An 11,595-nucleotide genomic window follows, 5' to 3' on the forward strand; every position below is an offset into this window, starting at 1 on the left:
GAAAAAAAGAAAAAAATTCGTACTAACCTTGTCCCTAAGTCTTGTTTTTTATTGTTTATTGTCACAGAATTCCAGGAGCGTGATACTGAGGGTAATTAATCTACAACCCTATTGTGATCTCTGTTTATTGGGCAATGTGGTCTGATTGATGCACTTATTGTAAGTTGCTGTGGTTAAAAGCGTCTGTTAAATGCCAAATTGTAAATTGTAAATAAAGTGTATGTAACTGTGTCCGTCATATAAACTGACCAGAGCAGATGACTCCAGCATCCTGCCCATGAGTGCCAGGGCAACGAGACACACCTCTCAGCATGTGTCATGTCTTCGTGCAGTGGAGCTGCATGCAATCAAACACATCAGTCCGTACTGGGCCACTGCCCTCCCCAAACCAGTCCGTCCCGACTACAGCCACGGAACTCCCACAATTCAGCTATCGACAGAGGACACTGGAGGCTCTGATATTCCATGATGCATCACACACTGTTCCCCACTCACTGAGGTACTGCATCTCCACTCCACCAGAGCAGGAGTCAGGACCATTCATTAGTCTGAAGTCTGTGTATCCTGTTTACACAAGACAAACAGTGTTGTTTACATGTTTACATGAAGCAGAACGGCATTCTGATTTTAAATTTACTCACTATGTTTAGTCACAGAAAATTTAAACTTTACTCTAAACATTTTGTTTCATCATCAGCAAATCATTGTAAGAAATAATACATAATTCTTAACAAATTACATGCACTCTTCACTATCCTCACAATAATTCATAATTACCAGTGCATTTTATTCCCACATCATTGTTGTCATGGGAACAGTTTGTGTCTCCGTGAAGATGATGTTGGACTGAGGTGAATCTCAGATTCGTTGCCTCTACACTGAGTCTCCTCTGACCACACCTGACCCTCCCCTTTACCAAAAGCAGCAGCTCCCAGCACCTCTACAGGAACCCCACAGCCCAGCTCTCTACACACCACCTCTGCATCCTGCTGGTCAAAGTCAGCATCACACACCGTGCCCCAAGTCTTCCCATGAAGCACCTCTACTCTCCCAGAGCACAGATGAGCCCCATTGACTAGTTTGGGTACTTTATGACCTGTGGGTTTGGAAGACACAAGTATTTATTTGAAATTTCATTTCATGCATTTCATATATTTTATCTCATGTATATATTTAGATTTAAATCTCCAGTTGTAACTGCTCCAACAATAAGGCAAAAATTGATTTCACAACATGAAAGTTTCACTTTAAAATGACAGCAGATCAGAAAGTCATTCTCTATGAGTGTTGATTTCCTAAGATTATTTACTTTTGTATTTTTATATAAATTCATTTCTTCAGTGTTTTTAACTCAGCAACATTTTAAGTGTGTCTCTGAACATAAGCTAATTTTCCAGGAAAACATGACAACATTGTTTTGCCTTAAATGCTGTCATTTCAAATATGGCCAGGGCAAATATTTCTAAATCATTTAATACACTTAACCACCACATAACTAGTATTCTGTTTAAATGACAAGAAAAATAAGAATAGGTTTAAAAAGACATGAGTTGAAGCGCAATCATATGACTGCTACACTCACTGTGACCTGAGGAGACTGATCTTAATGAGTGTCACAGTAAAATCACTCTCTCCCATTAAACTTTTATGTAGTAATTTAGCAAAATAAGTATTTGTAAACAGGAATTGTTCAGAGAAAAACAACACTATAAAAGCTACTTGATGCAATGGGAAAATATAGACACAGGTAAAAGGATGTGAATGACAGGACAGAAATGTGTAATATAGAAATGTTGATGGTGTGGTTATGACTCAACACTGCATTAGAAGACTGCAGTAGTTGTAGTTATTGTTTGACTGTTATTTCTTAATGAGGTTTAATAAAACCTACCTGAGAAGATGACTCCAACATCATCAGCATGAACACAGCGTGGAATTGCCCTGTCATCTGATCTACACTTCTTCAGTGTGGACTCTGACCCTTTACATTTCATTCCAGCCATCACGATTGGTCCTGATCCCTCTCCAAAACGAGGAGCTGTCACTGCCTCTACAGCCTCCCCACATCCCAGCTCTCTACACACCACTGCAGCATCAATCATATCCCAAAGAACATAGTAACCTGAACTTATACAACACACTGTGCCCACTGTCCTTCAGAAGAACCTCCACTCTCCCAGCACAGTGACTACCACCATTCACCAGCCTTACACTGCCTGTAGGGAGAGAGAGAGAGAGAGAGAGAGAGAGAGAGAGAGAGAGAGAGAGAAATCTTCTTAAGTGGGACCTGCCTCATCAGAGACAAGATCATCAGTTGTCATTTTGTTCAAAAACATTCAATTATCTTCATATAACAAGATAACATATCTTCTTTCTTCTCTCTTTTAGGACTGCTGACCTCAAAGGAAGTTCTTAAGACTAGCTACTGTAATTCATCTCGGCGGAACAAAACAAGAGACATTAGACAAGTGATCCCCTTACCCATTCGGATGACAGTCTTTGTTATGTAAAAACACTACAAGACACCACAGACAGTCCATGTAATAATTAAGTAAAAAAATTACTGGCTGTCAGCTTTAAATAAAAGAGAATTAGAAAAAAAAATTTCAAATCACCAAATTTTTATCATCAAAACATTGACTCTGCAGTAGTTGAAACAGATTTCTAAGGCATTGTGACCACAAAAGAGGCTGCCTCTGTTCTTGGGGAAATTAGAGGCCAGTTTAAGTGACTACAATTCCAGTCAAATAATACTCACCAGAGCAGATGAGTGACAGCTGTAAACTGGAATTGCAGTTTGTAGTGTGTGGTGAGCTGCAGTTTCCCAGATAAGCTTCAGTCCCAGAGCACTGGAAACCAGTCAGACACTCAGATCCAGATGTCCCAGATCCAGAGGAGCCACTGAACTCTACCACAGAGTCACAGTCCAGCTGTCTGCAGACCACAGAGGCTTCACAAAAATTCCAGGAGTCCAGGAGAACTCTCCTCCACGCCTGATGGAAATAAACCTCCACCTCTCCCTCACATTCCCTCTCTCCAGTCAGCCGCACCAATCCACCATCAGCAGACATAGAGGAACCTAAAGAGAAGGGCTGAATTTTATATTTACATTTATTCATGGTGGAGATACTTTCATCAAAGTGACTTACAAGTGAGGCAAAAATATAATCCGAGCATGTAGCCGTTAAAGAGCTAGATGTGGTAAGAATATTGTGGGTCAGTGACTGACCCAGTACACGTAAAGTAGTGTTGGAAGAGATAAAAGAGTAAACTACAGAGAGGTTCAGGTAGAAACACTGTTGCCCAGTGTGGGGGATAAGGCACTCCCACAATTCAGTTGTCGACAGAGCACGCTGGAGGCTCTGACGTCCCACGATGCATCACACACTGTTCCCCACTCACTGAGGTACTGCAGCTCCACTCCACCAGAGCAGGAGTCAGGACCGTTCACTAGTCTGAAGTCTGTGTATCCTGTTCACACACGACAAACAGTGTTGTTTACATGTTTACAGAAGTGACTTAGTCAGAAGGCGCTGTGGCTTAGTTGGTAAAAGCGCCTGTCTAGTAAACAGGAGATCCTGGGTTCGAATCCCAGCAGATCTACAATTCTCATTGGTGGTAGTAGAATTCTCGCCTGCCATGCGGAAGGCCTGGGTTCGGCCAATGCATCAAGCTTTGGGGCAGTTAGAGAACTGGGCTTGTGATTGGAGGGTTGCCAGTTCGATTCCCAGGCCCAACATCCACAGGCCGTGTGCCCCTGAGCAAGGCCCTAATGTCGACAGAGGACGCTAATGCTCCCCGGGCTTTTGTGTGTTCACTACTGGTGTGTTGGATGGGTTAAATGCAGAGACAAGTGTGTTTGTGCAATCACGGAGACTTTACTTTTACTTACTTTACATGAAGCAGAAAGCGACAGGGCATTCTCTTTCTCATGGACAAAACTGAACTTACTCACTATGCTTAATAATACATTATGACACTTTGTTATTTCTAATATGTATTCTTAACTTTTTGCTTCATCACGTGGAAATCATTGTAAGAAATAACAAATCATTCTCAATAAATAACGCTCACTACTGTCCTAAGGACAGGTCAATAATTCATAATTACCAGTGCATTTTATTCCCACATCAATTCTCACAGCCCCACGCACACACTAATTACCAATTAAACAATAACTATAAAACTCACAACCCCAAACACACACAGCTGCCAATCAAGTAATAACTAAATCACTCACAGCACAACACACACATGCAATTACCAATACAATTTATGGATGTTTAGTGCAACCTACCTGAGCAGATGACTCCAACATCATCAGCATGAACACAGCGTGGAATTGCTCCATCATCTGATCTACAGTTCTTCAGTGTTGACTCTGTCCCTGTACACTCCACTCCAGCCATCACGATTGGTCCTGATCCCTCTCCAAAACAAAGATCTGTCACTGCCTCTACAGCCTCCCCACATCCCAGCTCTCTACACACCACTGCAGCAGCACTCATATCCCAAAGAACATAGCAACCTGAATTTATACAACACACTGTGCCCCACTGTCCTTCATGAAGAACCACCACTCTCCCAGCACAGTGACTACCACCATCCACCAGCCTCACTCTGCCTGTTGGGGAGAGGGGGAGAGAGAGAGAGAGAGAGAGAGAGAGAGAGAGAGAGAGAAATCTTCTTTTAGTGGGAACTGCCATAACAGAGGCAAGATCATCAGTTGTCATTTTGTTACAAAAACATTCAATTATCTTCATATGACAGGATCATTTTTCTTCTTTATTCTTTACACATTAAGTAAGAGACATGTGTGGATGACAATTTTAAACAATTTCTCATCCTCACAGCATATGTTCACTCACTCTCACTCACTCATTATCTAAGCCGCTAATCCTGATTAGGGTTGTGGGGGGTACTGGAGCCTATCCCAGTGCTCATAGGGCGAAAGGTCACAAGTCCATCGCAGGGCAGACACACAGACAAACACACTCACACACACGTTCATACCTAGGGGCAATTTAGTGTCTCCAATTCACCTAACCTGCATGTCTTTGGACTGTGGGAGGAAACCGGAGCTCCCAGAGGAAACCCAGGCAGACACAGGGAGAACATGCAAACTCCACACAGAAAGGACCCTGGCCACCAGGCCGGGAATCGAACCCGCTGTGAGGCGACAGCGCTACCCACTGCTCCACCGTGCCGCCCTAGCATATGTTCAGTACATGTTAATTAATTACATAAACAGTACCACAACTATAGGCACATTGTAGCTTAATAATCATTCATCAGCCCGCTATTGTAGGACTGCTGACCTCAAAGGAAGTTATTAAGACTAGCTACTGTAATACATCTGGTCTTAACATAACAAGAGACATTAAACAAGTGGTCACCCTACCCATTCAGATGGCAGTCTGTGTTATGTAAAACCACTACAATGCCACAGACAGTCCATGTATTAATTAAGTAAAAATTACTGGTTGACAGCTTTAAATAAAAAAGTATTAGAAAACATTTCAAATCACCAAATTTTTATCATCAAAACATTGACTCTGCAGTAGTTGAAACAGATTTCCAAAGGCACTGTGATTGGTCTGACAACAGAAGAGACCGTCTCTGTTCTTGTAGAAATTAGAGGCCAGTTCAAATGACCAAACCTCCAGTCAAATAATACTCACCAGAGCAGATGAGTGACAGCTGTAAACTGGAATTGCAGTTTGTAGTGTGTGGTGAGCTGCAGTTTCCCAGACAAGCTTCAGTCCCAGAGCACTGGAAACCAGTCAGACACTCATCACTGTCCCCTGGACCAGATCCAGAGGACCCACTGAACTCTACCACAGAGCCACAGTCCAGCTGTCTGCAGACCACAGAGGCTTCAGGCAAACTCCAGGAGTCCAGGAGAACTCTCCTCCAGGCCTGATGGAAATAAACCTCCACCTCTCCCTCACACTCCCTCTCTCCAGTCAGCTGCACCAATCCACCATCAGCAGACATAGAGGAACCTGAGGAGAAGGGGTGAATTTTATATTTACATTCATTCATATAGGAGATACTTTCATCCAAAGTGACTTACAAGTGAGGCAAAAATATAATCCAAGTATGTAGCCGTTAAGGAGCTGGCAATGGTAGCAGTGTCGTGGGTCAGTGACTGACCTGGTACCAGTTTAAGAACAGTTGTAGTGTATGTAACTGTGTCCCTCATATAAACTGACCAGAGCAGATGACTCCAGCATCCTGCCTATGAGAGCATGCAGCTCCATTCTATGAAGAGATGACACATGCTGAGAGGTGTGTCTCGTTGCCCTGGCAAACAAACACATCAGTCCGTACTGGGCCACTGCCCTCCCCAAACCAGTCCGCTCCCACTACGGCCACGGCACTCCCACAATTCAGCTGCCGACAGAGGAAGTTCTGATATCCCATGATGCATCACACACTGTTCCCCACTCACTGAGGTACTGCAGCTCCACTCCACCAGAGCAGGAGTCAGAGCTGTTCACCAGTCTGAAGTCTGTGTATCCTGTTTACACAAGACAAACATGTTGTTTACATGTTTACACGAAGAAGAAAGGGACATGGCATTCTGTTTCTCATGGAAAAAATTGAAAATTGACTCACTATGCTCAACAATAGGTTATAACATTTTGTTGTTATTTCTAATATGTACTAATATGTATTCTTAACTATTTGTTTCATCATGTGGAAATCATTGTAAGAAATAACAAATCATTCTCAATAAATAACATTCACTACTGTCCTAAGGACAGGTCAATAATTCATAATTACCAGTGCATTTTATTCCCACATCATTGTTGTCATGGGAACAGTTTGTGTCTCTGTGAAGATGATGTTGGACAGAGGTGAATCTCAGATTCGTTGCCTCTACACTGAGTCTCCTCTGACCACACCTGACCCTCCCCTTTACCAAAAGCAGCAGCTCCCAGCACCTCTACAGGAACCCCACAGCCCAGCTCTCTACACACCACCTCTGCATCCTGCAGGTCAAAGTCAGCATCACACACCGTGTCCCAAGTCTTCCCACGAGGCACCTCTACTCTCCCAGAGCACGGGTTAGATCCATTAACTCGTTTTACAGGTCCTGTAGATAAAAAAAACATTCAGTGTTATCTGAATATATATTAGAATTATATTACAATTATACATATATAGAGAATACATATATATTGACAATCTCAACTGGTCCCTGAACTCCTCCATCCTCATCAGAAAGGTACAACAGTGGCTTTACTTCCTGCGGAGCCTTGAGAAAGCTCATCTGTGTTCCAAGATACTGGTGGGCTTTTACTGCTGTACTATTGAGAGCATACTCACCAACTCCATCTCAGTGGCAGACACTCCATCTCACACAGACTGTTCTCAATGGTGGGCAGTTGGAACCCAACTGCCCACCATTGAGAACATTTACACTAAATGCTGCCTTGGCCGGGCGAAAAGCATCATCAAGGATGCATCCCACCCTAACCACGGACTCTTTACCCTCCTCCCATCTGGCAGGCGTTACAAGAGCCTCCGCTCCCGCACCAGCCGGCTCAGGAAGAGCTTCTTTCATGAGGCTGTGACCCTGCCGAACTCCACACCACAGCGCTAAGCTTTATTCGCACTCCACTGCACTATCTCTGTACTTATATGCACTGTTTTTCTGCTCTTTTGCACTGGCTTTACCTCTCATGCTGTTCAGAGTACCCTATTTAAACTGTACATACAACCTACTGTAAATATTTTGTCTATTGTGTATATTCAACCTATACACATACGCTCCTCTTTCCTACTCTGTCAGCCTCACCTCTATGTATAACATAATTAATATATTATACATGTATATATCTGTATGTATTGCTCACCACTGTCTCTAATGCTGTACATACTCTAAGATATACCATCACTACTGCAGTATTCACCTGCACTTATTTCTCAATAATACTATGCTTTTGCACTCCTGGTTAGATGCTACTGCATTTCATTGGCTTTGTACCTGTACTCTACATAATGACAATAAAGTTGAATCTGGTCTAATGTGTGTGTACGTGAATATATATATATATATAGATAGATAGATAGATACCGGAGAAACCCCACGCAGACACGGGGAAAACATACAAACTCCACACAGAAAGGACCCTGGCCGCCCGGCCGGGAGTCGAACCCGAGACCTTCTTGCTGTGAGGCGACAGCGCTACCCATTTCACTATAAAATGACGCGACATTCGCGGGTGCACTCTCGAAGCAAGCAGCAAGTTGCCCGATTTCATACACGCAAACATTTCCAATTCACGTTCATCATCTTACAGTTTAATACACACTACAAACACACCCAACTGCACCTAAATGTTTGTTTGTTTCTACTGTTACTGTTACCGTCCTTTATCGGACTACACACGCACACAGTTACACATTTAAATGTTTCTTCTCATCTTTATTTTACTTAGCGCTTGGTTTAAATGCTCTTTTTGCGTTCTAGTACTTTGTTGGTTGTCGTGTCTCCCGCCGTTCTCTTTGTTCGTCTGTTTGGTTGTCTGTGGCACACTGAGGCACGACTTCCGGAGCAGGGGAGCACCAAACAGAGGCGCAGCATTTCGGGCAGCTTTATCGATGCCAACCCAAGTGGCGCATGTGGGGTGCGCACGGAGAACGGGTTGCACCACCAGCAAATTGGTTTCATGTTAAAAATGGAATGATCGGCTGGAATAGCAAAGAAATACAGGATGATGATGACATTAATGTGTAGTGTAAATCTGTATCTGTGATAGTATATATGTATGGAAATGACTTACTAACTGCAATATTATTTTTATTTTATTTTAAATGAACAGAATGTGGTTGGTATGTCCCGGGGGGAGGGGTTTCAATCACTGTGTGTTGAGGGAGAAAGGAGATATTAACAGAGAGTAGCTGTGCATATTGAGGTGAATGCTGAAGAATTGAAAGTAGTGGTTTGTTTATCTAATTCTTTGTTCTATATATATTTTTTGTTTGTTTTAGTTTTTTCTACCTGTAAATATTTTATTTTTCATTGTATATATACATATTTCAATTTTGGACACTTTTTTTTCACTTTTTTGCACTTTGGTTAGGACTGTGGATTGTTGCACTGTAAATGAACAACTTGCACCATAGTGCTATTTGCGGCAGAGCCATTTTTTGTGTTTTGGGGCAACCCGAACCTACCACAGTATCTGTATTAATTAAGAACTGCAAAATTAGCTAGCTTTTTCAAAATACAAAGTAGAGAAGAATAAAGTTGAATGTTTAAAACAAAGCATAAGTATAATCATATAACTGCCTCATTCAGTGAGATAAAAGCTGATTGATGGAATGGTGAGTCTAAAGTTCAGGAACACAATAGAATGTTGTGGAATGAGATCTAAGAGTAATAATATGGACACTTTGACTTGGACACAATAAAGAAACAATCTGTTTTAAAGTGTCAAAGACAAAAACTCAGATATGACAAAAATATGAAGCAATAAGCATTAGTAGCATTTAAAATAAAAACTGAATTATGACTTATTGTTAATAAGTGTCTTCTTCTCTCCTCTCAACAGAGTTATGTTTTTTTCTCAACCAAACTCCATCAGATAAAACCAGTTACCTCCACACAGCAATAACAACAATTCTCACAGCCCCACACACAAATTACCAATTAAACAATAACTATAAAAGTCACAACCCCATACACACACAGCTCCCAATCAAGTAATAACTAAATCACTCACAGCACGACACACACATACAATTACCGATACAATTTACTGAGGTTTAGTAAAGCCTACCTGAGCAGATGATTCCAACATCATGATGATGACCACAGCATGGAATTGCCCTGTCTACGATCTACAGTTCCTCAGTGTGGACTCTGACCCTGTACACTCCACTCCAGCCATCACGATTGGTCCTGATCCCTCTCCAAAACAATGACCTCTCACTGCCTCTACAGCTCCCCGCATCCCAGCTCTCTACACACCACTGCAGCAGCACTCATATCCCAAAGAATGTAGTAATTTGAATTTCTATGATAGACTGTGCCCCACTGTCCTTCATGAAGAACCTCCACTCTCCCAGCACAGTGACTACCACCATTCACCAGCCTCACACTGCCTGTGGGGAGAAAGAGAGAGAGACAGAGACAATTAATTTCAGTTTTTCTCAAAAAGAGAACTAATTTATAACAGACAAAAGAAAAATACCCTCTTGGAATAAAAGCTGGACAAAACATTTCAGTTTCAAAACAATTTCTTCAAATGATAACTTGATAATGTTCTTTCTTTACACAGCCAGTAGGAGACAAGCTCTGTAAATAACTACTCTCCTGAAAAATCTATTATATATCATAAAAATGATCATTTTTTGACCTCTTGACCTTTTGACCGTGAATCTGCACTTACCAGCTGTGGTGAGATGAACCATGGAGGACAGAAAAATGATCCACACACACGTCTCCATCTCCCTCTGCCCCAGACCACGCTCCGTTTCAACAACTAGTCACAGAGCACAACCTTCACCTCTGCTCTCTCACACTGACTGAAGGAACTGAGTCCTCTTAGCCCACCTAGAGAGAGGACTCCTCCCACCCACCAATCACACTCACTGTTGCCTTATTAGAGACACTGCAGGAAATCATCAAACAGCTACAGTCACAAATCAGAGGACGCTCTTTAAAATTCTCCAAATATATCAAGATAAGGTCTGTGCTTTTGAACAGGACTCCTCCTCCTGTCTGTAGACACATCTCCCTGAGGAGAGACAAGACACATCAGCTCTGTGAGAGAGTCACAAAACCACAAACACATTTATTTCAGAAAATAGGTACAGAACTGAGCACATTACAGCTGTATCACCTGTGTATGTTTGTGTGTGTGTGTGTGTGTGTGTGTGTGTGAATGGGTGGAAGGTGATCATCACAACATGAACGCATTTCAGTGTCAGTTTCTATGTAACGTACATTTTTCTAATCACACCTGATTACTGTTTTAGCTCCATGTCTCAATTTTCTGTACTAAATGCTTATGAAATGTTTCATAGTGTTGAATCACTACTGATCCTGTAGTTCACAACTTCTCAACTTTAGTCGGTAGACAGATAGATCGACCGTTGTATTAATATAATTACTGTATTAGCAGACCTGAATTTACTACAAAAAGCTGTATAAGGCAATATGAAAAGGCTCTGAACTGTATAAATGGATATATACTGTAAAAACACTTATGTACTATAGAAACAGGTAAAAGTCTTTTATATGATCCTGATGATAGATTGATATTCCTGACAGATTTTTGTGAATCTTTTGAGCATGTCTGGAGTGTTTGCAGTGAGTTTAAGGGAGAAAATGAAAACCTTCTTCAGTGGTGGGAAATGGGAAAAACTTTGATCAGTGTTTTTCTTTCTTTTTTTGCCAACAGTTCCCATCACAGTCCACAGTAAGTGTAAAATGCGAACAAGTTGGAACAGGACACATTTAACTCTGAGGATAACAGGATTAAGCAGAATGTCTGTAATTTGCCTTCAGTCTTGTGACAGAGAAAACAGGAGCTGGGGGATCTTTTTGCAGGTCAGGACTAAAGGGGCATTTATAAG

At 41.9% G+C, this 11,595-nt stretch overlaps 1 non-coding gene across 1 annotated transcript; it reads left to right on the plus strand.

Annotated features, from left to right (window-relative positions):
• The first annotated feature begins 3,529 nt into the window (after positions 1-3,529).
• Positions 3,530-3,603, plus strand: trnat-agu (transfer RNA threonine (anticodon AGU)). Its single transcript has one exon. It is a non-coding gene; the product is annotated as a tRNA-Thr (tRNA).
• The last annotated feature ends 7,992 nt before the right edge of the window (positions 3,604-11,595 follow it).

The sequence above is a fragment of the Chanos chanos genome, chromosome 11 (assembly GCF_902362185.1).
Source record: "Chanos chanos chromosome 11, fChaCha1.1, whole genome shotgun sequence".
NCBI lineage: Eukaryota > Metazoa > Chordata > Actinopteri > Gonorynchiformes > Chanidae > Chanos > Chanos chanos.